Consider the following 27,785-nt stretch of genomic DNA (forward strand, 5'->3'; position numbering starts at 1 on the left):
GACTTTACCTGAATTTTCACCTAAAAAAAATAAAGGGATAGATAGATGTAAATATTTGATCTCTATTTTTAAAAAGAAAAAACTGTTCAAATAAATATCTAAATTCATTATTTTTATATTTTTATTTCGGAGACAATGTCTAAATATAAATAGACATGACTCTTGGTTAGTGTTACTTCACTTACCTCCAAAGTTTTACCGTTAACAAAACACTATCCATAAAAATATGAAAAATATAGGTAAATAACTTTTAATTATTCAATTTTAAATAATTATAATTAATAATTAATAATTTTATATTTTTAAAAAAATAAAATTTAAATAATTATTAATTAATAATAATTAATTAATATAAAATACAATTTAAAAATAGTTGTTAATTTATTGTGGATTATATTTTTGTTAATTATCTAATGAAATTATAAAAATATATATAAAAAATCATGACGTATAACTTATGCGATATGCTAACTACACCGAGCAATGAATAACTTCGTTTTAGGTAGCGTTTATTTTTAAAAACTGAAATTTGAGAATTAGAATTTAGTATTATATTTATTGGTTAGATATTGAATATAAAATTTTATTTTTTAAATATTTTTAAAAAATAAAAATATAAAATATTAAGATTTTAAAAAATAAAAATAAAAATTTTAATTTTTTTAAATATTCTCATTTAAATTTATCTTTTAATTTTTATAGTTATCTTAAATTAAATATAATATCAAAATATAACTCAATTTAATACATTTTATATCAAATATAATACTAAAACTTAATTTTATCTCTATTTTTTAATTTTTATTTTTCAATCTCAATCTCCATCTCAATTTTCCTTTTAAACATAGTTTATACTATAAGAAACGTTTCAAAGGTACCATATAGTCATTAGAGGCATGGTGATTAATTATGCTATAGAAAATAGTTAATTAGAGCAGTCCACATGTACACTAAAAATTTTAATTTGAATGGAGTAACTCTCCAAAGTTGTCTTCGACAACCACATCATACGCTAAAATCATTTATAAAATTTCAATTACACTCATTATATTTCTAATATTAGTAAAATTATATCACGTTAATCTCTAACTCTTTTTCTATTAATGATACGTTTAGACAGTGTCAAAATTTGAAACAAAATTTTGGGAGCAAAAATTTAACATAAAAATTTAATAATAATATTTAGGAATAAATATTATTTTGATTTCTAACGTTGAGGGTCAGAATCAAAATTATCCCCAACGTAATTTTGGATTTAAAATCATCCTTAATATATTTTTTCGTATTAAAATCGTCCTTTTAATTTTTCTGGACAAAAATGTCCTTTACTACCATCAACACCTATACCTTCACCATCACCGCCACTTTTATTCCCACCATCACCACCAGCACCTTTACCTCCACCACTATTATCTTTACTCCCACCACTACTACTAGCACCTTTACCTCCACCACCAAGAAAAACAACATCAATAAAATCAACACAAATTCAACAAATCTAGAAATCAGAAATTCAACAAATCAACCCAAATTCAACAAATCCAGAAATGAGAAATTCAACAAATCAACCCAAATTCAACAACCAAATCAAAAAACAACAAATCAAAATTAGAAGCAGAAGCAGTCACACAAACAAAAGCAGAGGCAGTCATAGAATCAGAAATAGAAACTCAAATAGAAGCAGATGCAGAAGAAGAAGATGCAGATGCAGAAGCCGTAGCTGCAGAAGCAGATGCAGCAGAAGAAGCAGAAGAAGCAGATATAAAACCACCGGTGCTTGGCCACCCATCAGCAGCGGCGGCGACGCATTCCACCCTCGGATCCCTCTCTCTCCTCGGCCACCCATCACCCGCGGACCGGTGACGGAGCGTGCGCGGACCAGCTCAGCCTCGGATCCCTCTCTCTCTCTCTCTCCTTTGCGCGCCGCCCTCCTCGTGTTGGGCTCTTCTTCCCGGCGACGCACTCCACGGCGGCAGAAGCATGCATGAACGGTCCTCCCCTCCACCAACGCTCCCTCTCTCTTTCCCCTTTTCTCTTCTCCCCCGTCGAAGCCCCTCTCCTTTTTTCTTTCTTCCGGCGACGGCGACGGCAGCTTCAAGCTTCGCCGGCACCGTCCCCTCCCCCCTTCCCCCTCTTCCTTTTCCCTTTCCCCTCTCCCTCCCCTCCCCCCGTCGCGTTTCCTTTCGCCCCCCCCCCCCAAAAAAAAGTATTTCCTTCTCCCCCCAAACGCGTTCTTTTCTTTTTTTTAATTTTATAATTTTTTTATTAAAGTAGGGATATTTTAGGAATTAAATTAAAAATTTTATTAAAAAGAACGATTTTAATACAAAAAATACGTTAAGGATGATTTTAAATCCAAAATTACGTTGGGGACGGTTTCGATTCTGACCCTCAACGTTAGGAACCAAAACATTACTTATCCCTAATATTTATATCAAATAAAATTTATAAATATAATTATTCTTTAAGTTTGTTACTAATAAGATAATAAATAAATAATTCTACAAGATAGAGGATAATTGTCAAAATACTTTTAATATAAACTCCATTTAAGATAAACTCGTCTAACCTCATCTCTCTGGTTTGGGTGATATTGCCAAATTTAAAACCGTTTTTCAGGGTCTCATTCCAAAGAATTAAGGTCAAACTCATCAGATGCAACTCTTTGAATTTTTTAAAGTTGTATCTCAATTTCTTCGTAATTCATTAAAGTAGAAGAACTATTTCCAAGTGTTGATATTGTAGAAGTTATATGTTCTCCTTCTTAAATATTAGACTTCCTCGTAAAAAATACATCAATTCTTTGATTTTTCATCATTATTTATTTTGTTAGATGATTTTTTTTATTCTTATCTCTTTTTGTTAGATAACTTTTTATATTTGATTTGATTGTTAGATAATATTTTTTTATTCTTATCTTTTTTTTGTTAGATAACTTTTTTGATATGATTTGATTTTATCTTTTAATTTTAATGTGTTGTGAAGCCAACAAAGACTCACTTTAAAACTAAAAATTATTATGCAATAAAAGTATGAGATAGAGATTGAACCTAGTTATTCTAAATTATAGTAAAATATTTAAGCAAACTCAATTACTCTTTATTGTTTGAAGAACTACTACTAATTTTTTTATAAAAAATTTGGGGGGCCATGGCCCCATTGCCCTAATAAAGCTCCGCCTCTGCGTTTAGGGACAGATCCACAATCAATAATAAAGAGACATTTGTTTCCACAAATTCTTTTTAAAAAAACTAATATATATATATATATATATATATATACCACTTGTTATATTTATTAATATTGTAAGTGTGAGATATAGTGTATGAAATTAGTTTCATATTAAAAAAAATAAGAAAGAGTGGGGAGTTTATAAGATGAAAGACACATTAACTTATTACCTAAAGGTTTTGAGTTAAATGTGGTGTCTTCTCATTTTATGTTCTCTCACTTGATTCTTCTCTAAAATCTTTCCAGTGGTTGAGAGTTTCTCACGATGGCTCAACAATATTATATTTGTCCTAAAATAAAACATAAATAATTTTTTTGTGTTTTATGTTAAAATAATATTTTGTTAAACTTAACATATAATAATAATTATATTGTTAAATTTAATTTAGTATAAAAATAAATAAATAAACTCAAAAAATAATTTATATTATCTAATGAATTAATAATTAAATTAAAATTTAAAATTTTAATTAAATACAACTTAAATTATTAGTATTTTTTAAAAATTATTTAAGATAAAAAAACATATTATTTATATATTAATATACTGTAATTATTTTGATTAAAAAATTTATTTATATCATAAAGGCTGTAATAAGTAGATTTGATAATTAAATATGAGATAATAAAAAATAAAATAATTGTTTAAGAATAAATATAAAAAAATAATATTTAGTCATGTTAAAAATAAAAAGAAAGACATTATAAATTACTTTTTTTGTTATTTTAAATTTTATAATGTGCGTATAAAATTATATTTTTATTATTTTAAATATTATAATAAGTGATTGTGTGTATATTTCTAGTTCTTATCAATATGTATAGATAGTTCTAATTTAATATTTTAAATATATCTAAACTAATTTAGATTTGTCAAGTGATCAGCTTAGTCTTTCGCTTAAGTAAGTATTGGGAGTTTGAATTCCGTCTCGTATGTGTAGCAACTCATTGTCGGCCAATTGCAGACTCATAAATGGAACTCAAATTCACGATGAATTAGTCCTTAATTTGTTAGGTATTGTGGGAAGCCAACAAAAATATTTATATATATCTAAATTTTATTATATTTTTGTCTCCACTGCTAATTTTTTTTGGGTTTATCACTGGATGAACTGACGTGGCCTTTTAGTGACATGTGTCACCTGGTCACGTGTAGCGATATAAGGTTATTAGTGACACATATAGCATGTTGACGTGGATGTTATGTCATGTGCTATAACACTATTTTATGATATGTCACATATTATTCGTCCACATGTTATCTACGATATCATCATTGTAGATGTATTAAATTGATCCCTAATTTTGTACTAAGAAACTCATTTTAGTCCTTAAAATTGAATGTTGTACACTAAATTAGTCTCTTCATTAGTTTTTCCTCATTTTTTTATAAATTTAAATTTTTTTAATATTTTTTTAAAACACTAATTTTAGTTATATTTTTCACAAGTTATTTAAATACAAATATTTTTATAAATTTTAAAATTTAGTTTTAATCGTATAATTTTTTTCATAATAATTTAATACTGACAAATTTTGTAATTATATTATTTAATAAAAAATTTATATGATTGATTAAAAATATATTTTTTTATTTTAGTCTAAAAAACTTGTATTTCATAAGAATAAAAAAATTAAAAACAATGTGTATGTTAATTCTTAATTTTTTTGTTATAAACAATGTTATGAAAACCGGTTCGAATCGATTGAATCGAAAATCGATGAAAATTACTAGGGGTGTCAATAATTTCCAGGAGGCTGGAATCTCTGCGGGGACTGCTCCGAATGGGGCCCCAATGGTGGAGAATTTTTTCCGTAGGGATGGGGATAGGGAGCGAAATTCTCCCGAGACAGGCGCGGGGACCCGAGCGGGAATCCCCGCCCCATCCCCAATAATTCCCCGAATTTTTGAACTTACTTAATAACCCTTACTTTATTTCTAATATAGGTTTTTTTTAGTAATTCACTCATTGAAAAACACTAACCCTATTGCTCAAGATTTTATTTTATGGACTATGATTTGTTATGTTATATTTCTAAATTTATAATCTTGGATACGATATATTTGTGTGTTTGTAATAATATTTTGTAGTTTGTTTTTTGATTTTTTTGATATTTTTTATTATAATTTCCATATAAATATTAAACATAGGGACATGGGGAACGCGGGGAATGCAGAGAACGGGGATGGGGACAATTATTCCCCGCGGGAACGGGGATTAATACTGGGGGCGGGGACGGGGAGTAGGGAGGCATCCCCGCCCCGCCCCGCCCCGCCCTATTGACATCCCTAAAAATTACAGTTCAGTTATATTTTAAAACCGCAAAAAATAAAAATCGAAGTTGAACTGCTGAACGGCCAGCAACCGGTTGATCGAACCGAACTGGAACCCGGCCGGTTCTCTTATTTTGCCCAAAAAAGCGAAAACGCAGCCGTTTAGCATTACGATCCACTAACCAGTAACCTCCCCAACCCTTACCAACCCTCACTCACTCCAGGTCTCCAACGGCGCAGCAGCAGCAGCACACACTCCCTCCCTCGTCCCTCTCATCACCCTCGAGCTGGTCGTTCCTCTCAATGCCGGCGAGATCAGTCCCTCCCTTTTCATTCAGCCGCTGGACTGGTCCTGACGCCGTCGCAAGTTGGGGCTTCGAAGCTCACTCGGTCCCTCACTCCTGCTCGTGTAGCTAACGTCTCAGACTCTCAGCAGTGGAAGCACAGTCGCCGGGCTCGCCTCCTGTCTCCGTCGCGAAGCTCTCTTCCACCGTCGCCGGCACCATCTCTGTTCCTGCCTCCGTCGCCACCTCTATTCTATGCTTCATTGCCAGGTATTTTTATTTTAACAATAATTATTAAATAATCTGTGAACTTGTTATGGGGTAAATAATTGTTAATTAATCTGTGAATTACTAGGTTGAATAATTATAAAGGAGAAGAGAAGAGAACCAGAATCTCCACGGTGCTCTCTTATTCGGCTTCTTCTTGTTCGTTGTTCCGAAAGTCCAAAGAAAGAAGAAGCGGCAAAACGAAACGATGTCGTACAACGACGTTGAGATCGAGGACATGGAGTGGAACGCGGAGCTTCAAGCGTACACGTACCCTTGCCCCTGCGGCGACCTCTTTCAGATCACCAAGGACGATTTGAAGCTTGGCGAGGAAATCGCTCGCTGCCCTAGCTGCTCCCTCTACATCACCGTCATCTACAACATCGAAGATTTCTCCGATCACAATCGCAACAACAAATCTCTCCAACCTTCTGTTTTACTCAAATTTTTGTTCCATTGTTAACAACAAATAAATCAACAATTTTCGAGTTTTGTTTCACAATCTTAATTTAAGGAGCGGAAACGACTCCTTTTGTGGATGTCTCAAGGTCTCAATTGTAGTTTCGAAAGTAAAATTAAAGATGAAAAGAAAACATGCAAGGTGCGGAGGCAAAGTAAAATGCAAAAATTAAAGCAAATAAGAAATTAAAAAGAAGATGAAGAAAGAAACATGAAGGTAAAAGAGAAAAAGACGTAAAGTAGAGGAATTTTATTAATAAAAACTGGAAAAAAGCAAAGTACAAGTGTTTGAGTTCAGAGGAATTACTTAAGATTCCTAATTTTACTCTGTGATGCCAAGGGGCTGAGAGCGTTTTTTGGGTTTCTAAGTGTTTTCCAAGAAGAACTGAACTGATTACAATATTTTCCTAAAACCCTATTTATAGACTAGCCTAATATCAGCTAACAGTTACCATTTGTACACCACTTGCAAAAAATTTGAATTTCTTGTAACTGTTTCCGCACTTCTTGCTTGATGTTAATTTCAAAATTTAAATAAATAACCAACTATCAAATTATCTAATTTAATTTAAAATAGATATAAATATTATATATAGGAATATTACCAAATAACTAATTATTTTTTTTTATAATTTTCTTATAAGAATTATATTTTGTCTAACATAATGCCCCAAAATTTTTCACTTGAAGTCATACAGGGATTGAAAGTGAAAAAATTTTGTTGTTTATAATAATAAGAAAAGTATATACAAACGTATGCTTATTTATTTATTTATTTATTTATCTTCTTGTTTTTTTTAGTATATAAATGATAACAATAAATGTTGATAAGGATGAAATTTTGAAACACCATTTAGAAAGTACACAAGATTACTGTACTCTTTTTCTTTTTCTTTGTTATTTTGTTTATTTATTTAAATTGGCTAAACAAAAAGTAAAATCACTCAGTCCTCTTATCTTCTTGTGGTACATGTGAGAAAGATAATACGCTAGTGTTAAACTTTTTCTTCAACTCTGTATCCCCACGTACTCTCCCAAATTTTATCTATTATGATTGGCTTTCTCTGTTCACAAGGGTTTGATTATACCTAATTTTTTCAATATTTCAGGTAAGGTTTTACTGCTAGCTCCATCTTTATCTTTTCTTTTCCATTAATGATTGTGAAGAACCTTAACCCCAAAAATGGCATGCAAAGTATCCCTTGTATTATTTATGAGTACTCGAATCTTACTCTAAAGAACATTCTTTTTTTTACAGCTTGTTTGTTGATCGTTGACAACCTCAGCATCCAATACTTGAATTTTTCAATCTGCATTATTATGGCAACCTCAAGCAACCATTTGTCAACAATTCTTCCTTCTTCATCTAACGTGGCCACTTGCGATAAGCATGTTGTCAAGAATGGCAAGGATTTTGCTCCTGAACCAAAGGCCTCGAAATCAAAATTATGGGAATCTCAGGTGCTACTCCCTTTGACCATTGACGGTGTAGACTCAGCTTTTGTTGGCCCTATTGTCTCTCTTAAAGAAGCAAACGGGATAAAAAGTGTTTTTCCTGGTCACCCTCAAAGAAAACTTGTTGCTTTTCAAGACTCCATTCCTATTGGATACTTCGACTCCAACAATAGACTATTCAGAAATTCTCCAAAGACCAACATTGGAGGTTACCATGCTTGGTTGGGTAGGGTTGAAACTGAGAAGAAGACCTTGTGGAAAGAAATTGGGATATATGACCTAATTCAGCTTAGTAAAAATTCCTACACTGTTAATTCAGGATTAATGGGAGGTGCATTGTACTTCTGGGACGAGACTTATCATACGTTTCACACCCTTTACGGTATGATTACTCCTACTCTTCTGGATGTGGCTGCAATAACTGGCCTACCTCCCTTGGGAGAGGAAATTTTAACCACTACCCAGTCAACCACAGGCGCTAAGTATGCCATTGACATTTCTTCCACTACCTACCAGAGTTTCATTTTTAATAACAGAGGTCGAGATGGAGAACCTGTTTCTGATAATGAGCACATGGCCTTTCTTATCTATTGGTTGAGTGGCGTTGTTTTCTGTGCCATAAGTATTCAAGTTGAAATCACCTATGTCCCATTGGCCGTTATGTTAGCTGAAGGTAAGAGATTGTGTTTGGCCAAATTGTTCCTGGCTCGACTATATCTCACTCTAGATTGGATCACAGCCCATATGAGGGAGAAGAAAAGAATCACTAATGTTGACGGTCCCATTTGGTTTTTTCAGTTGTGGCTGTCCGCTATTTTTGAATCTGAACTACAACCACGTTCGACCCAAAAAGGTCCTACATATTCTGCAATTGCCGGACACTGCTTGCTCAATTTAGTCTTTCCTGATAAGTTGATGCCCTCACATGATAAGATGAAACACTTTTTCCGTGCTTTTTATCACTTGCCAGAGAAAGACCACAACATCAATTTGACTCCTTTTACTAATTATCAAATTGGTCCGGAATGGTTGACACAATCGCTTACCCCAGCTAAGGTTACACAAAAAGAAAGCATCACTATTTGGTCACAGTTCTTAACTCCCCAATTATTTTTTGCTGGATTCCCGGGTGAGGATGACCTAAGAACAGCGGTCTATATGCCAAATGTCGTCTCAAGACAATTTGGGTTAGCTCAAGCCATTCCATCTCCTTACCATCATCAAGAGTCACAATCTTTGCATGACAAAGCTATTTCACTAGAAGATCTGCTGCGCATTCAGAAAGATAATGTTGCGCGGAGGAATAAATTCCACTTGTTCCCTTTCAAGCCTTGTCCGTTGACCATGTATTCATTCTTTTCTTGGTGGAAAAACTATTACTCCTCTATTGAAGTTGCTTTCAGTACTTGCTGTCAAAGGATGACCACTGTTCTTGTAATGCAACAAGTGAGAAGAGCAAAAAAGGGTAATTACCACTAAACTATTTGCTCATTTTATTATTATTATTAGTTAGGGTAATTTTCTCTATTAGTAACATGTCCTCTCTGTGTTGTTGCTATTAATTTTCTTCATGCACAATGTCTTCTAAGGCTATCACAATGGCACCTGTTTTAATTATTTTTTCATTATTATTATATATTTTTTTTATTATTACAGAGAACACAACTACCCCACTTGCCGCAAATCCTCTTTTGAGAAAGTCTTCTAGTAAGCTTGTAGGAAAAAAGAAATGCAATTTTAATTGTTCAAACTGCCGGGTAAAAAGAAGACTTGAACCAATTGAAGTTTCAATATCTTCAAGTAGTAATGATAAGAATGACACATCAAATACATCCAATGACAATCTTGATGGATTGGTAATCTCTCAACACAATGAAAGGGACAACGAGAACACCTCGTCAAGTGATAAATCAGTCAGTAAATTCTCTTCAGAAGAAGATGTCAATGTTCTTAGCCCCAGTGACCGGCTTGCTTCTCAGGTATTTTTATATATTTTCACGTCTTCCATATTGAAATAACATCATCTTAAAGAACTTACATGGTGATGATACTTCTCATGCTGAGTCCCCTTTTTATTACCTTTGTCCTCATTTCACTTTTTGATTTAGGTTACTGTGACTCCTACCATTTTTTTGATCGTGCTTAATACTGAAAATATGATGGCTGCCACATCTAATAAGCCTATACCCAAAACCAATGCAAATAAGGTATGACATGTCATTTAGCCTTATGGTTGGTATCTCTTCCTTGTATCTTCTTTATTTTTATGTTAACATTTGCTTTTGTATTTTTTGTCTAGCTTCAAAATTCTGAAATCCCCCCAAGTGAGCGGTCAGAAAAATAAATACCCATCACTTTCATCCATGCTCAGACCCCTAATGTGGTGAATGATTTATTGGCTGATTTAGAAACTCTAAATGAAGCATATGCATGTAGCATGAATACACAGAAGGCCATAGTTGAATCTTGTTCTACCATTCAAATTCACCCTTCAACAGAGCAGCCCCATACTACACCTCCCACAACCAAGATTGTTGACAATTCCATCCTGCTTCCATTAAGCCAACAACTCAGTGTCATTCTATCCAAACCTGTTTTGACACTTGCTATAGATCCGCAGTTTAAGGCTCAGATTTCTGTTATTATTCAAACTTTTTCAACTACACCACATCCTGAGACTATTGATCTTTTGTTGGCTCACTTGCGAAAGGTTTATGAGGATCTTTATGCCAAATTTCCAGATTCTCAGGCAGCCATCTCATCGTGTCAACAATTAACTGAATCTCTTTCTAAATTGAAACAAGACACCTCCTCTTTTGAGGCTTTCAAAGCTACCCTGGCTGCCCATATTACAAAAGCTAAAGATCGGGCTCATGAGCTATCTGAGGAGATTCGAGACTTAGAACAACAGCTGACTGTCAAGAGAGGAGCAAAAAGTAGGTTGGATGCTGCTTTGATAAAGAATGAGGCTCAATTTGCCAAAGCAAGTAGCATGCTTGACAGTAGCAATGCAGCCTTACAGTCACTTGAAGAGAAGATGCCCTCCTCACAGGAAGCTGCCAAAGAAGTCAGGAACTTCCAAACCGCTCTCCAAGCTGAAGTTATTCGCTTGAAGGAGATCTTTGAAACCTACTCTTGCATTTCGTATGTGAACCTTTGTGATTTTAATATGTGTCTGCAATCTTCACTTTTTGAACTTTTAGAATTTTGTTTATTATTCGCTCTTTTGAATGCACTCTATCCTTATTTTGGAGATTGGACACTTGCCATATTTTTTTTCTTTGGACACTTCAACTAGATATTTTCGTGTCCTTAAACATGTGGAATGTTTATCTCATGTATGCCTGGCCTATATATCTTTAAATATTTTCCATTTATTGAAGGAATTCTTCTTCCTGATCCGATTTCAATAATCTTATAGCCATTTTCAGAATAAACTTTGTCAACTACATAAGGTCCTTCCCAAGTTGGAGACCACTTACCATAAGTTTTTTACTTTTTTTCTATAGGAAAAATTGTTTTCCACACTAAATCTCCAACTGCAAATGTCTTTGCTTTAACACGACGGTTGTATGATTTTGACATAATCTCTTTTTGTCGAATCACCCGCTCTAAAGCTCTCAACCTTTCGTCATCTAGTTCATTGAGCTCATCATGCAAAGAATTCCAATAATCTACTACTGGTATCTCGTCTTGTCTAGCCACCCTTACACTTTGCAGATTAATATCAATTGGCAACAACGCATCATGACCGTAAACTAACTTATACGGGGTGGTTCCAATAGAACCTCTTGGAGAATTTTGGTAAGCCCAAAGAACTTGACGGAGAGTTTGGTGCCAATTTTTTGGCTGCCTTTCAATGTGTTTTTTAATTAATGCAATCAAAATTTTATTCGCTGCCTCCACTTGTCCATTGGCTTGGGCATAATATGGTGTAGAAGAAAGCATTTTTATATCCCTAGATTTGGCATATTCCATGACCTTTTTTCCAATAAACATGGTTCCTTGATCAGTGGTAATAGACTGAGGAATTCCAAACCTATGCACAATATGCTTCTCAACAAAATCTATTATTTCATTGTGAGTCACCTCCCTCAGAGGGATAGTCTCTACCCATTTAGAAAATTAATCAACACCAACCAAAATGAACTTATGACCTTTAGAAGAAGGTGGGTGAATCTGTCCGATAAGATCTAGAGCCCAACCTCTAAATGACCATGGCTTAATTATAACATGCAGTTCTGACGCTGGAATATGTTGAAGGCTTCCATGTTTTTGGCATTCTTCACAGGACCTGGCATAATTTATACAATCTCTTTGAATAGTTGGCCAATGCAATCTTCTCCTATTTATCACCCATTTCATTTTTTCCCTGATTGATGGGCACCACAAATTCCCTCATGCATTATACGCTTCTTTTTCTCCCAAACATATCAAGAGGTTTCCATCAACAGATTTCTTAAACAAGACATTACTTATTAGAACATAACTTTGAGCCTTATATTTAAGTTTTCTATCGACACTAAGACTTGAATTTTTTAAATATTTTACAATTGGTACTCTCCAATCTTTTGGGTCTAGTTTTTCTAATGACAACACTTTTCTTTCTCTCAAATGCATAAATATGTCCTTTATCCTTACCAATTTTTCTAGTGTTGAGGGCTTGATCTTATATCTTGAAGCAATTTGAACTAATTCATTTGCTTCTTGATTTAACTTCCTTGGAACATGCCTTACAATGACATTATCAAATTTACTCAACAACTCTGTAGCCACATCGAAATACTTTCTTAAATTTTCACTAACACATCTATATTCAAGTGATACTTGACGGACTACAAGCTGTGAATCTCCAAAAATTTCCACATTTTTAACTCCTCTTTCTAATAATAATTCTAGTCCCATTATTAATGCTTCATACTCTGCCTCATTGTTGGAACATGAATAATTTAATTCAAAGAGGAATTTGCTTGGCTCGCCACTTGGAGAAATAATTAAAATTCCTATACCAACACCACCCTTATGGCATGAACCATCAAAATATAATTTCCAAGGCACCAAACCAATGAAACTCAGTAAACTCTCATCAATGTCAATACAAGGATGATCAACCAGGAAATCAGCTAGAACCTGACCCTTAATGGCTCTTGCAGGAACAAAATGTAAAGAAAATTCTGTTAAGGCCAGCATCCATTTTCCTAGTCTACCATGCAATATTGGAGAAGACAACATATATTTAAGAACATCAAACTTAGAAATTACATAAACATTCCTAGGAATTAGATAGTACTTAAGTTTTAAACAAGAAAAATATAAAGCTAAACAAAGTTTCTCAATTGGAGAATAACGGCTCTCAACATCATTTAGCACACGACTTAGATAATAAATCACTCTCTCGTTGCCATTCTCATCTTCTTGAGTCAGTATTCCACCAATTGTTACTTCAGAAGCTGACACGTAAAGTTTTAAAGGTGCTCCGTGCCTTGGAGGTGTCATAATAGGAGGATTAGTCAAATACTGCTTGATGTTGTCAAAAGCTTCTTGATGCTTTGTTTTCCATTGGAACTCTTCCTCTTTTTTCAACTTGATCAGATGCGCAAAAACCTTGGTTTTTCCTGAAAAATTGGAAATGAACCTTCTGAGGTAATTGACCTTCCCTAAAAATACTTGTAGTTGCTTTTTGTTTGCTGGAGGGGGAGCCTCTAAGATAGCCTTTGCCTTATTTTTGTCAATTTTAATCCCTTTTTTCTGTACCAAGAAACCAAGAAAATTTCCTGCACTCACACCAAAAGCACATTTTAAGGGATTCATTTTCAACTTATGCTTTCTCATTCTTTCAAATGCTTTTTTTAAGTTTTCTAGATGCTCTTTTTTAGCATTTGATTTGACAACCACATCATCAACATAAATTTCTATAAAATTTCCAATAAAGTCATAAAAAATTTTATTTATCGCCCTTTGATAAGTTGCACCAGCATTTTTTAGCCCAAATGGCATCACAATCCATTCAAAAGTTCCTAAAGCACCTGGACACCTAAATGCTGTTTTTGACACATCTTCTTCAGCTATGTATATTTGATTATAACCTGAATATCCATCCATAAAACTTAACATTTCATGACCAGCAGTAGAATCTATCAACATATCAGCTATAGGCATTGTATATTCATCTTTTGGTGTTGCAGAATTTAAATCTTTAAAATCAATGCAAACCCTTAATTTTTCATTCTTTTTCATGACAGGGACAATATTAGAAATTCAGTTGACATACCTTGCTGTTCTTATAAACTTAGCCTTAAGAAGTCTTTCAATCTCTTCTTTAATCTTCTGCACGACTTCAGGAGCAAATCTCCTTGGTGGCTGCTTGACAGGTTTAACATTGGCTTTCAATGGCAATTGATGTTCTACTAATTCACGACTCAAGCCTGGCATCTCTGCATAATCCCATGCAAAACAGTCGCAATATTCCTTCAAAATCTCCACCATTTCTTTTTTGAAATCATCAGGCAGCATCTTGCTCACATATGTTGGTCTAGGATAATCACCGTTACCAATATCTACTTCCTCTAAAGGATCCTGCACTTCAAACTTTTTTACAGTGTCAATGTTATTTTTTTCAAAACCTAAAGGACCATCATCATATATACAATCATAAGGTACATTGTCAATGCACCCTTCTCTGTCTGCCATATAGGCTAACAGCCGAGCCAGTTGGCTCGTCAAGCTCATCTAAGTTTCTCCTGAGGCCATATTCGCCCCAGCCTTAGGGACCAAAATAAAACCATTCATATCTATTTCGCACATCTCAATATTTTCAGGATTAAATGCATTGGTGTCAACTGTCAGCGGCTTGACTCCAGGATTATACATCCTGAACTCTACATGCATCTCATCATAGTAACAGGTACTATTGTCAGCAAGAACTTCTTCCACTCCTCCATCTTCATTCCAGAAAATCAATTTTTGATGTAAAGTGGATGGAATAGCACCCATTCCATGAATCCAATCACGTCACAAAAGCAAGTTAAAACCAGCCTTTGAAGGAACCACAACAAATAGAGTTGGCCTATTGACAGAACCAACCTCAATTGACAGCAGAACCACACCTCTAACAGAAGAAGTCCTTCCACTAAAATTTGTTACCCCAATGCTACTTTTAATCAGATCTTTTTCATTCTTTCCAAGCCTTCCCATCATTCTTTCAGGCATGAGATTAACAGCAGCTCCCCCGTCAACCAAAATCTTATTGACTATCCTTCCATCAACACGAGCCTTGATATGCAGTAGACGCAAGTGTTCCTTATCATTTTCAGTAGGCTTCTCAAATAATCCTCCACCACACATATTGTCATCTAGCAATAAGCATTCGCTTCCAGGGAAGACATCATAACAATCATCTTCTAATGACTCTACTTCATGGACTTGACTATACTTCTCATGCAGTATTGACACCACAGCTATAGGTTGCTTAACACCAAATATTTCTTCTAAGCTGTCATCAAAATCAGTGTCAAAATTATCAGTAATTAAATCTTTATCCTTTTCTCCCTTGTTTTCAACCATTACCCTCTTCCCAACAAGATTCATCTTGACATTTTTATTGCATTTAGGGTGATTAGAATAATTGCCTGTTTCTACAGACTTGGCCATGATTGGCAAAGGAGAAAAATCTACTTCATGTCCCTTGTATGGATCCAAAGGAACATACTCAGGTATATTCTCTTTCTGCTCAAAAGTTGTAAAAGGATAATATTTTGGAATATTTTGACAATTTGGCCAAGGAGAATAATTAGGAACCTGCTGCATGTTAGGATTATAACAAGAATAAATTGGCTTTGAGGGAACAGGCACATTTTTTGGAATATATATACTCCCTCCATCTTGTGCATGATTCATGTTCCATAACTGAGACTCATAGTACCTGGGCTTAAAAGGTCTAGGTTTCACCCATTTGTTTTTTCCTCTTGCAAAAGTAGTAGGTTGATTCTGTACATTTCTCACATTCTGGACCCATTTATTGTTTGAAATTTTGGTGGGAGGAACTCTTGTCTTTTGAGAAAATCCATCAGGTTTTCCACCAATCATGACCACAGTCTTCATCTTCTGGTTGACGGGTTGTACCCCAGTGTTGTTGACGCACTTGTTCAAAGGAGTTTGACCGCCCAACTTTTGTTTTCCATCGGCTATCTTCCGCTTTAACTCGTTAGTTTCATTTTCTTTTTCAGAAATCTTCTTTCTCAACTCAACCTTATCTTTCTCTTCAACTTTGTACTTTTCAAACTCTTTTGCAGCTTTCTTGTCAAAAACATCATTGCACTTTGGGCACATGGTGATGGTGCTGTCAGATTCTTTAATTCTCAACAAAAAATCTAACAGATCCTCACCAGGACGAGGATAAACTGGCTTCTTATCTTGCTCAAAGACTCTCAGGTCTTTATTTTCATCTTTAGCACTAACCATTGTGGCATCAACTTCTACCATGTTGATTGACAAATTGAATGGCTCAACATAATTTGAGTCAGCAGCAAATGGTTCAGTGTCCACCTTTATAGTAGTTTTATCCTCAAACTTCAATCTTCCCTCCTCAATTGTTTTTTGTATCAAGTCCCTGAAACGGACGCAATTATTAGTGGTGTGAGAAAATACCTGATGAAACTTACAAAATTTCTTATTCTTTATTTCATCAGCTGAAGGCATCTTTTTTCCTTCTGGTAAAATAAGCTGTTTATCTTTTAATAAAACCTCAAATATTTGATCTGCCTTAGAAATATCAAAAGAATAAGTCTTATTTTCAACTTTAGAATAAGAAGAAACTTTTTCTTTTCCTTTAACAGGCTTCAAAGATTTGCATACATAAGGAGAACTCCCACGTAATTCAGCAATATAAATCTCCTTCTCATTTGAATCACTACTATCAGAAAAACAATCAACATATGCAACCTTTTTTGAACCCTTTTTAAAATTTTCTTTTTCTTTCTTAATTTGTTCTATCTGTCTTACTCTTTCAGCTAACTAGGAAAGATCTAAAGTATGTTGATTGACAAGTTTCTTCCTAACTCCAAATTCTAACCCATTAGTAGCCATTTTGATAACTTCAGTTTCCGGAATCGGAGTAAAACACTTATTTCTCATGTTTCTAAATTGTGCCAAATAAGTATCAATGGATTCTCCTTCTGCACGTTTGACAGAGAATAAATCCGTAAGACTAACTTTCAATTCACCTCAGAAAAACTGATCATGAAAATTTCTTTCTAACTGCGCCCAAGAATGAATAGAATTTGGTCTCAAGTTGGAGAACCATGTAAATGCATTTTTGTTAAAGAAGAAGGAAAGTATCTCATCTTGAGATATTCATTAGAAGCTGCTTCCCCAATTTCAACAGTATATCGAGCAATATGCTCTACTGTAGACTCATTTTCTTCTCCAGAAAATTTTGTAAGGGATTTTGAAATTTTCCAACCCCTTGGGAGCTCTGCTTGTTGGACACATTCAGGAAAAGCAGACACAAAATATGGCCTATTTAAGCAACCAACATTAAATCCCAAACGGTTTAAAACTTGTTCAATATTTCTTGCTAGATTATAATGCCCCCTAAGTTGTTTTGCCTAAGTCTTTCTAACATATCATCAGCATTTTGACCATGTCTAGGCATATAGACATCATAATTAGGAATTGCTCCACCATTTTGATTGACATTATCAAATCTTAAACCCTGGTTATCATTTTCTTCTAAATTTACCACAGTAGCAATCCTATTAACTTGCCTATTTAATTGTTCAATTCTAGTGTTTGTGTTTTCTAAAAAAGATTTAAAACTGTCACCATTTGATGAGTTAACATGTTTACTAGATCATGGTGACTTTCATCCATCTGTTGCCTAATATTTGCTAAAGATCCCACAGTTTGAATAGGTTGATTAACAGGCATTGCTCTTGACATGTCAGAAAATACAGGTCTAGAATTTTCTACCCTAGTGACAGTGGATGTAGTAGAATTAGATGCACTGTTATTTCCTGTATTAATAGAATGTGAAAAATTTTGTTGTGATACGTGTGAACCTGACGCCCCAGAAACAGGTACATTTGACATGCCATATGGATTTTGATAAATAGGATTTTGAAAAGTTGAGTAGAGAGGCACAGGCAATCCTTGTGTCACCATGGAGGGGACATACCCCGGTGGCAAGCCATATGGCGGCCACCCCACGGTATTTATGTGAGTTGCATTTAACCCTGTATGGGCATGGCCAACGCCATCATGCCTCACTGATATCAAGGTAGGCTCTACGTTTGAAACCACAGGAGAATTTTCGGATTCATTTCCTCTAATCTCATTACTAGAAGTAGAAGAAGATACTACAGAAGTATTTGACATGTCAACTGACGCTGATTTCCTTGGCTCTGGACGCACGAACTTACCACTGCGCAACCACATGCAAATTCAAAAAATCTTGATTTTTCTTTTGACAAACTACAATCTATTGACAAAGTCCCACTGGGCGTGCCAATTTGTTTTACTCAAATTTTTGTTCCATTGTTAACAACAAATAAATCAACAATTTTTTAGTTTTGTTTCACAATCTTAATTTAAGGAGCGGAAACGACTCCTTTTGTGGAAGGACTTCTTCTGTTAGAGGTGTGGTTCTGCTATCAATTGAGGTTGGGTTCTGTCAATAGGCCAACTCTATTTGTGGTTGTCCACTCAAAGGTTGGTTTTAACTTGCTTTTGGGACGTGATTGGATTCATGGAATGGGTGCTATTCCATCCACTTTACATCAAAAATTGATTTTCTGGAATGAAGATGGAGGAGTGGAAGAAGTTCTTACTGACAATAGTACATGTTACTATGATGAGATGCATGTGGAATTCAGGATGTATAATCCTGGAGTCAAGCCACTGACAGTGGATACCAATGCATTTAATCCTGAAAATATTGAGATGTGTAAAATAGATATGAATGTTTTTATTTAAAAAAATGCATCAAGTTTAAAATCTTGGACAAAAATAATCTCTCATTGACATTTGGCTATGTACTTCATAAATACAAAAGCTTAATTGACTTAGAAATTCTCTTGAGTCTCTTAGCGCTTGGAGTCAAAACTATTAGAATGTTAGTGTGGAGATTTTATAGGATTAGGAATTTTATCAAATTTAATTGACACCTGGAGTTTTACATATGAAAGAAACGACTTCACGAAGTTAAGATTTTGTTACTTCTGAAGTTAGGAAAATTGTGTCAATTAAAACAATGAAAGTGTGTGTGAAAAAACTCTTAATTGAAATATTAAAGGTCAAAACAAAGGTCAATTGATACACATTTAATGTGCCAAAATTAGAACAGATATCATTTGACACACTTAAAAATTTCATACAAAAGAATAGACCCCATTGACAGTTCAACTATTAATAATGTAAAAATTTTATAGACTTAGAAATTCTGTTAAGTCTATTACTAGTAGGTATTTAATCTGTCAAGCGGATGTGTCTAAAATGTCAATTGACTCTCAATATCAAAAATAAGAAAAATGTCAATAAACAACTAAGTTTTCTCACTTTCAATCATTGCATATCTTCAAGTGAGAAATCTTGGGGGACATCTTGTTAGGCAAAAAATTATTATCACTTAGGAAAAAATAATTTGTTTTAAGTAAATAAATATAAAATAATATTATTATTAACTTATGAAGCCAGATTCAATATATTAGGGGAAGCTTCTAATTCACTAGCAAAGAAGCAGTTTTTATTCAAAATTTGAATTAAGCCTGAATTATAGGACGTGCTATATGCAGGAACAGTTATCAACATGGAGCGTTAAAATTTGAGTAAAACAGTTATCTATTTAACTTTTGAAATTCTCAAGAGGTGCGGGAACAGTTACAAGAAATTCAAATTTTTCGTAAGTGGTATACAAATGGTAACTGTTAGCTGACATTAGATTAGTCTATAAATAGAGCTTTAAGAAAATATTGTAATCAGTTCAGTTCTTCTTGAAAAACGCTTAGAAACCCAAAAAACGCTCTCAGTCCATTGGCATCACAGAGTAAAATTGGGAATCTTAAGTAATTCCTCTGAACTCAAACACTTGTACTTTGTTTTTTTCCAGTTTTTATTAATAAAATTCCTCTACTTTTACGTCTTTTTCTCTTTTACGTTCATGTTTCTTCCTTCATCTTCTTTTTAATTTCCTGTTTGCTTTAATTTCTGCATTTTACTTTGCCTCCGGCACCTTGCATGTTTTCTTTTCATCTTTAATTTTACTTTCGAAACTACAATTGAGACCTTGAGACATCCACAAAAGGAGTCGTTTTCGCTCCTTAAATTAAGATTGTGAAACAAAACTCGAAAATTGTTGATTTATTTGTTGTTAACAATGGAACAAAAATTTGAGTAAAACAAAAGTAAAATTAAAGATGAAAAGAAAACATGCAAGGTGTCGGAGGCAAAATAAAATGCAGAAATTAAAGCAAACAGAAAATTAAAAAGAAGTTGAAGGAAGAAACATGAACGTAAAGGAGAAAAAGACGTAAAAGTAGAGAAATTTTATTAATAAAAACTGGAAAAAAGCAAAGTACAATTGTTTGAGTTCAGAGGAATTACTTAAGATTCCCAATTTTACTCTGTGATGCCAAGGGGTTGAGAGCGTTTTTTGGGTTTCTAAGCGTTTTCCAAGAAGAACTGAACTGATTATAATGTTTTTCTAAAGCTCTATTTATAGACTACCCTAATATCAGCTAACAGTTACCATTTGTACACCACTTGCAGAAAATTTGAATTTCTTGTAACTGTTCCTGCACTTCTTGCTTGATGTTAATTTCAAATTTTAAATAAATAACCAACTATCAAATGATTTAATTTAATTTAAAATATATATAAATATTATATATAGGAACATTATCAAATAACTAATTATTTCTTTTTATAATTTTCTTATAAAAATTATATGTTGTCTAACACCTTCAAATCCCCAATCCCTCACCGTTGCTTGAATTTTCAGGTTACTATCCCTGTTTTCTCATATCGATTTTCCTTTCTGTTGCCGCTTAGCTTAATTGCACTGTTTTTTGCACTAATCTGTGTGTTTTACTTTATGTATCAACTTTTCTTTCTTTTTTTTCTTTGTAATAATTTGTTGAGTAGTATATTAGAGATAGAAAGAGAATCTTTTGGCTAAAGTTATGTAACTTAGAGATGAAATTTATCACCTTTGTCTTTGTATCGTGTTTACTTTTAATCCCTAACCCTAAATCAACATATAGTGTGTCTTATATATACGTTTGTTGGAGTATTATTGGTATGTGATATAGCTGATAGGTATAGTCACTCACTTTGCAATTTGCATATCATACCTCCCCCACCATTGGTTTTGGTGTTGCCGACCATGCTCACATGTTGGACTGCATATAGAACTTAGAAGAACTGAAGAAATAAGAGGGGGGGGGGGGGGGGGTTGAGTTGAATTAGTGAATTACCGTTTAAGTTTTACCCACATTGAATTGACAATAGGTTTGTGACTGAGCTTCTTTTCAAGTAATCAATGGGAATCTATTCTCATTAGTACTAGTTTGTCATATGCTAAATGCTGATGCACTGATCACTAATTCTATGCATAGAATAGATTATCACTTGCTAACAAATCTATGGTTCCCCCCCTCTCTCTCTTTTTTTTTGGGTCTAATAATGCCTGTTCCTGTTATTGACTATGAATTGTGTTCATTACTATGACACTTCACTTCTTTTTAGTTCCCTTCTGCCATGTTTATGCCTGTTTCATTTGGTCTCCAGTTTACATTGGGATATAGATTTCAAGGAAGTGAAAGTCAAAGGAATACGCTTGATTTGAATGTATTGTATTTATACTGAGAATGTTGCATATTAGTGCTCTTGTGAATGATGAATCTTCTTTTGTGTAAATGACTAAAATTGTATAAAACCACTATATTGCAGGTGTCCTGGAATGGAGGCCGGAACAAGTTTTGTCACAGCTTTTGACTTATTGTAGCATGTACAGCACAGGTCTTGCTTTGCAGATCAGAATTCTTGTTATTTGAAATGAGAAGGGAGAGATAAGCGACACCAGAGATTATATAGTACAGAAAGAGCGCTATTATTTCTGTATCATTGTTATGTGGAAAACTAGCTTAAGCTTTAGTTATTAAACTTGGTTGAACTTTTGATAGGACATCGATTCTTATAAAATAAATCATCATTGGTATATTTATGAACCTTTTATTTTATTTTGGAGCTTATTCATTATTCTATGCTATAGCTGCTCAGTAGTATAAATGGGCAAAAATTTTGGTGCAGCAGTTATTTGACCATGTGATTAATCAATGTGTTTGTCCTATCTACTTGGTACCCTTTGGCAATGTTAGTGGTTAACTAGATTTATAACTCAATTATTTGGTAAACATGATCTACTTATTGTTTGTCCCATACGAACTCGTAATCTAAGCAAGTGAAATAAAAGTTATGGGTGGCAAAGCTGGCCAACTCGCCCCGCCTAGGCCAGCCCTATAAACAGGGAGGGCCGGCCTGTTCTGCCAATTAAGATGAATTTAAAATGCTAGTCCGTTCTGCTTTATGATAGATTGGCGGGTCAACAGGCTAGTCCGTTTGACTTTTTTTTTTTTGAAAAATAAATTCATTAAAATTAACTAAAAAATAATAATTAAAAAATCAAATACAAATAAAAAATAGTCAAATTATAATATAATTTTGTTCGTTATCTTTTTTTTTTTAATTTTTAACTTCAATAAAATTATTCAAAATAATATTTGTCAATAGAACATCTTTATTTTAAAAAATAAGTCACATAATTTGAGCAAATATACGAAATTATAAAATAAAATAAATAAAGTTAATAACTAAAAGAAGAATAAAAACAAAAACAAAATACAAGTGTTTGAAAATTCCATAATTATTAATTTTATAATAGTAATCACTCTTTTATTTAATAAAAAAAGAAAAATAAAAATTTTCGGCCCGATGGACCGCTCTGCCCCGCCCCGCCCCGCCAATTTGGCGGTGCGGGTTTAGCAGTTTTTTTAATTTGATGGGCTCCAAATCCTAGCCCAACTCGCTTTTTTTAGCATATTTAGCGGGTCGGCCCGACGGATTCAACCTGTTTTGCCACCCCTATGAAATATTCTGAATAGAGTGACGATGATAAGGGCCAAATTAATAGCCTTTAGTTATACTCACGTCAATATCATCGTAATAAAAATTGACTTAAACTTAAACTTAAAGTATTTATAAAAATTGTACATAAATATTAATTGGCTTAAACTTAAAGTATTTATAGAAATCAGCTAATCATTTTTAATAAATTAATTTTTAAGAGTTCAAATTAATAACATAATTCATTCATAATACAATTTATTTAAATTAAAGTATACAACTCTTTCTTATTTTTTATTTACCAAAATTATAATTTCAATTATACCAAATATCCAATAAAAATTATATAAAAATTTTAATTAATTTAAATTCAAATTATTATAAAAAATTACATATAACTCCTAATTATTTTTAAATTTAAAGTATCATAAAATTTTATTTAATTACTTTCAGTAAAATAATTTTCTTAAAATAAAATCTTCAACAAATATAATAAATTTAATTATTCAAAAGTTTGGGATGTTATAACATTTAATTTTTTAATTTTATTTTTCATGAATAATAACATGTATTTTAAATAATATTATTTTAATTAAATAATATTAAAAACATGTAAATTGCTGAAAAAAAGAAGTGATGTATAGACAAAAAAATATTATATAACTTATGAATACAATCATATAATTACGTAATACATACGTTTAGCAAATTAAAAAAAAAAATTATGATCATCAACTAAATTCTAGTTTTACAAATAATTAGCAAGAATGGAGTAAGAAATAGAGAAAGAGGTATGAAATTATGTTAGAAGTGATAAAAAAAATGTGTAAAGTGAATGTTGCTTTACACAGTAAATATTATTAGTGTTTTGATAATTAAGAATGATATTCAATTTTTTAATTTTAATTTTTATGAATCATGACAAAATATATTTTTAATAGTATTGTTACAACCAAATGATACTAAAAAAATATAAATTGTTGAAAGAAAAAAGAAGTGATATATAGACAACAAAGACATTATATAACTCATGAATATAATTATACAAAAAAAATAAAAAAATAATAAATACAATCACATAATCACCTAATACATATGTTTAGCAAATTAAAAAAATAAAGATAAAAACTATGGTCATCAACTAAATTTTAGTTGTACAAAAAATTAATAAAAATGGAGAGAAAAAAATGAGGTATGGGATTATATAAGAGGAGATAAAAAAAATGTGTGAAGTGAATATTTATTTATACAGTAAATATAAGAATGAGTGATGAGTATGAAAGGAGAAGAGAAGGAATTAAATTTTAATTAAAATTATACATGTTCTTGCTTGCAAAATAGATCGGCCTTTGATGATGAATGTTTGCCGAGCTATCACCTCCGTGGCTGAGCGTCCAATCCTTGAGTCCGAGCTTTCTTCTCAATGTGACGTGAACAGTGCGAACAAATGAGGGGGGAGTATACTTGCAAAGGCACTCCGAAGCTTAAATCAGTATATTGTACTATTTCTTACTTACCTCAAAGAAAATACTTTATCTTGCTTTATATGGTAAATTGTTCTGCCGTTACGTTTTTAGCATTATGGTCGGTTGTGAAAAGGTGGGTAACGTATCTTAATTGTGTACCGTTTTATCGTCGATTATGATGGGAGCATTTATCTGACTGAGTTATGGCTCATGAATGGAGGAGCTATAACGGATCATGCCGAGTTATAGCTCGTTTATGACGACCATATCAATATCTATTGAAAAGAATTAATATTAACATTGAAAGCAATAACACAAAGATAGTATGAGAAGATAAAAATACAATGAGAATCTTATGGCATAATGCAAAGATAGAAGATTATGCTCAAGTTGTGTGAATTAATCACTTAAACCTAAGTGGCATAATAGTTAAAACGTAGAAGGTTAATAATAAATTTATAGACTACTTTTAGCTCTTTTTTAATTACTAATAGATAAATAGATAAATAGATACTAATTTTTTGAATAAACTACATAAATTATCATGTAAAATTGATAATTGAAAGTCGTTAAATAATTTGGCTAAATTATCATCTAACAAATTTTAATTATCAATTTTACATAAAATTTTTATTATATATAAATATGTAATAATTAATTTAATGGTTTATATATATATATATATATATATATAGTATTTTTATTTAGAAAATTCTTTTAAAATAAAAAGAATTATAAAATATAAAGTACGTAATTAATCACTGCTAAATTTATAATTTCTATCGTATATAAATCAAATTATCTTAATTTAAAAATAATTAACTCTTACTTTTTCATTTATCTAATTTTGAGGGTATGGATATGTATTACAATATTGTTTGGGTGGACTGTGTCGGTACAGGCCATCCAACAAAAAAATCTAACTACCTATCAATAATTTTTTTTAACCCAAAAATAAAATCAAGTCATAAAATTGTGGATTTAGGCAGACCATCTCATATTCTCATATATCGGTTCATAATTGTATTTAATATTTGATCAAATTTAACAATATTAATAACTTGTGTCCTGCAGCAATTTAGACCCTCCATCAAGAATTTTTTTACTTAAAAATACTTTCTCCACCTAAGACATTTTCTTGTTTAACATTAATATTTTTTAGATATGTGTTGATATGTCTAAATATTATTACGTGTCAGTTAGATATTTTTTGAATTTAAAAATAATATATATCATTTTAAAATATTTATATAATTAAAAAATATAAAAAAATAAAAATTAATTTATATTTTAATATTAATAAAATATCAAATATTATTATAATTTATCTAAAATATATATTATATTATATATATAGTATCTATATGTTATAATAATTTAAAATTTAGAGTAATTATCTAAATTAGTCTCCAAAAATTTTAAAAATAGACATTTTTGGCAAAAAAAAATACAAAGATCAATTTTCAATGTTTTTTTTATCAGATATAATAGATTTTTGTCCATTTTCCGATGTAACTCACTAACAGAGAATGCTGAGTTGACACGCAAACTCACATACGTGGCAGTTAAATGTTCACGTATACGAAAAGGATAAAACAATTTCCACCTTCTAATAAATAATGTCGTTAAATTCTGGTATGAAATGTTGCGTTTAACACTCACCTTCTTAATTATTGCATCTTCAACATGAAGAAGGACGCCATTATTCTATGCCCAACTCTCATATAGAGGCCACTTCCTTTCCATGCTTGAACTTGCAAATTTCGTTGCCATTCACCATCTTTTAGAGTTTGTTTGGGTGAGTTTTTAAGAAAATATATTTTTTTGAGTTATTTTTTTTAAAAGATATTATAGAAAAGTAAAAGTAATTTTATGTTTGGGTATCTCATGCAAAAAGATCTTTTTTATCTATCAATTATGTTTGGATATAAAAAATATAAAAGTACTTTTTTTGTTTATTTATTACATGAAAAACATCTTTTTTTTTTTTAAAAAAAAGATCTTTTAAAAAAGATGTAATTACAGTTTCTCAAAAAAGATGTTTTTTTTTCCTGGTACTTTTACTTTTATTACTAGAAATTTGCCAAACACGCTAAAAAATAAAAATAAAAGAGTAAATTACCAATTATGCCCCCGAATTTGTAAAACGCTGACAAAAATAACCCTAATATTTGATAACGACAATCATACCCTCGAAAAATTTAAAAACGCTACAAATCTGCCCAACCGTAAGGAGAACCCTTCTCCGTTTAACGGAGCTTGGTGATGTGGCAAATGGAAATCCAACGTGGCCTCCGTATTAGGATCCCAATATTTGAAGTTAAGGACTTACTTGAATGAGCTCTGTAAGGCCAACCCAGGATCCACTTGCCGTATGAGCACAACCCCACAACAAGAAGGGTTGCCTAAGTTTAGAAGTCTTTACATCTGTCTAGATGCCTGCAAATAACGGCACCCAGTGTTCTTTGTCTGCCCAACACAAAAATCATTCATCAAGCTCAATTGTCAATGAGGGGAACAAATGAAGCAGAAAATTAATACATACCTTCCACAGAGGACACCTGAAGAACCATCTTCCTGGGTTTCTCCTCGTCTTCGACTTCAACGCCACTACCTGAAGATGGCAGAAGCATGTACCATCATATGACTTGCTCACATGTTCTTCGAGCTCTTCAGATCTACTATTTTCTATAGACTATGTTCTTCGATTACAACTGGACATGACTGAGCATCCACCATGCATGGTAATGGTTAGGGTTTTGCTTTATGCTCAAATTGGGGAAAACATTCTCTCTCAATTCTATATAAGGGAGAAAAGGGATTGAGATCCTAATACGGAAGCCACGTTGGATTTTCGTTTGCCACATCACCAAGCTCTGTTAAACGGAGAAGGGTTCTCCTCACGGTTGGGTAGATTTGTAGCGTTTTTAAATTTTTCGAGGGTATGATTGTCGTTATCAAATATTAGGATTATTTTTGTCAGCGTTTTTACAAATTCGGGGGCATAATTGGTAATTTACTCAAAATAAAAAGATCTTTTTTTATCAAAATAATAGCGTCCAAACAAGCACTTACTCTCTATCACCTTCCTCATCTCCACTCCCTTCACATCCACCCCCTCAAAAAATAATGCTTCTCTGCCCTCTCCACTGCCGCCGCACCCTCCATCACCTTCATTCACCTCCCTATAGTCGCAGTCCTCGCCAATCTCCACCTACACATCCTCTACAT

At 32.7% G+C, this 27,785-nt stretch overlaps 1 pseudogene; it reads left to right on the plus strand.

Annotated features, from left to right (window-relative positions):
• Positions 1–6,234: 6,234 nt before the first annotated feature.
• On the plus strand, positions 6,235–6,520 carry LOC148563065 (diphthamide biosynthesis protein 3 pseudogene; annotated as a pseudogene).
• The last annotated feature ends 21,265 nt before the right edge of the window (positions 6,521–27,785 follow it).

Source organism: Arachis ipaensis, chromosome B6, assembly GCF_059453495.1.
Source record: "Arachis ipaensis isolate K30076 ecotype BB chromosome B6, ASM5945349v1, whole genome shotgun sequence".
NCBI lineage: Eukaryota > Viridiplantae > Streptophyta > Magnoliopsida > Fabales > Fabaceae > Arachis > Arachis ipaensis.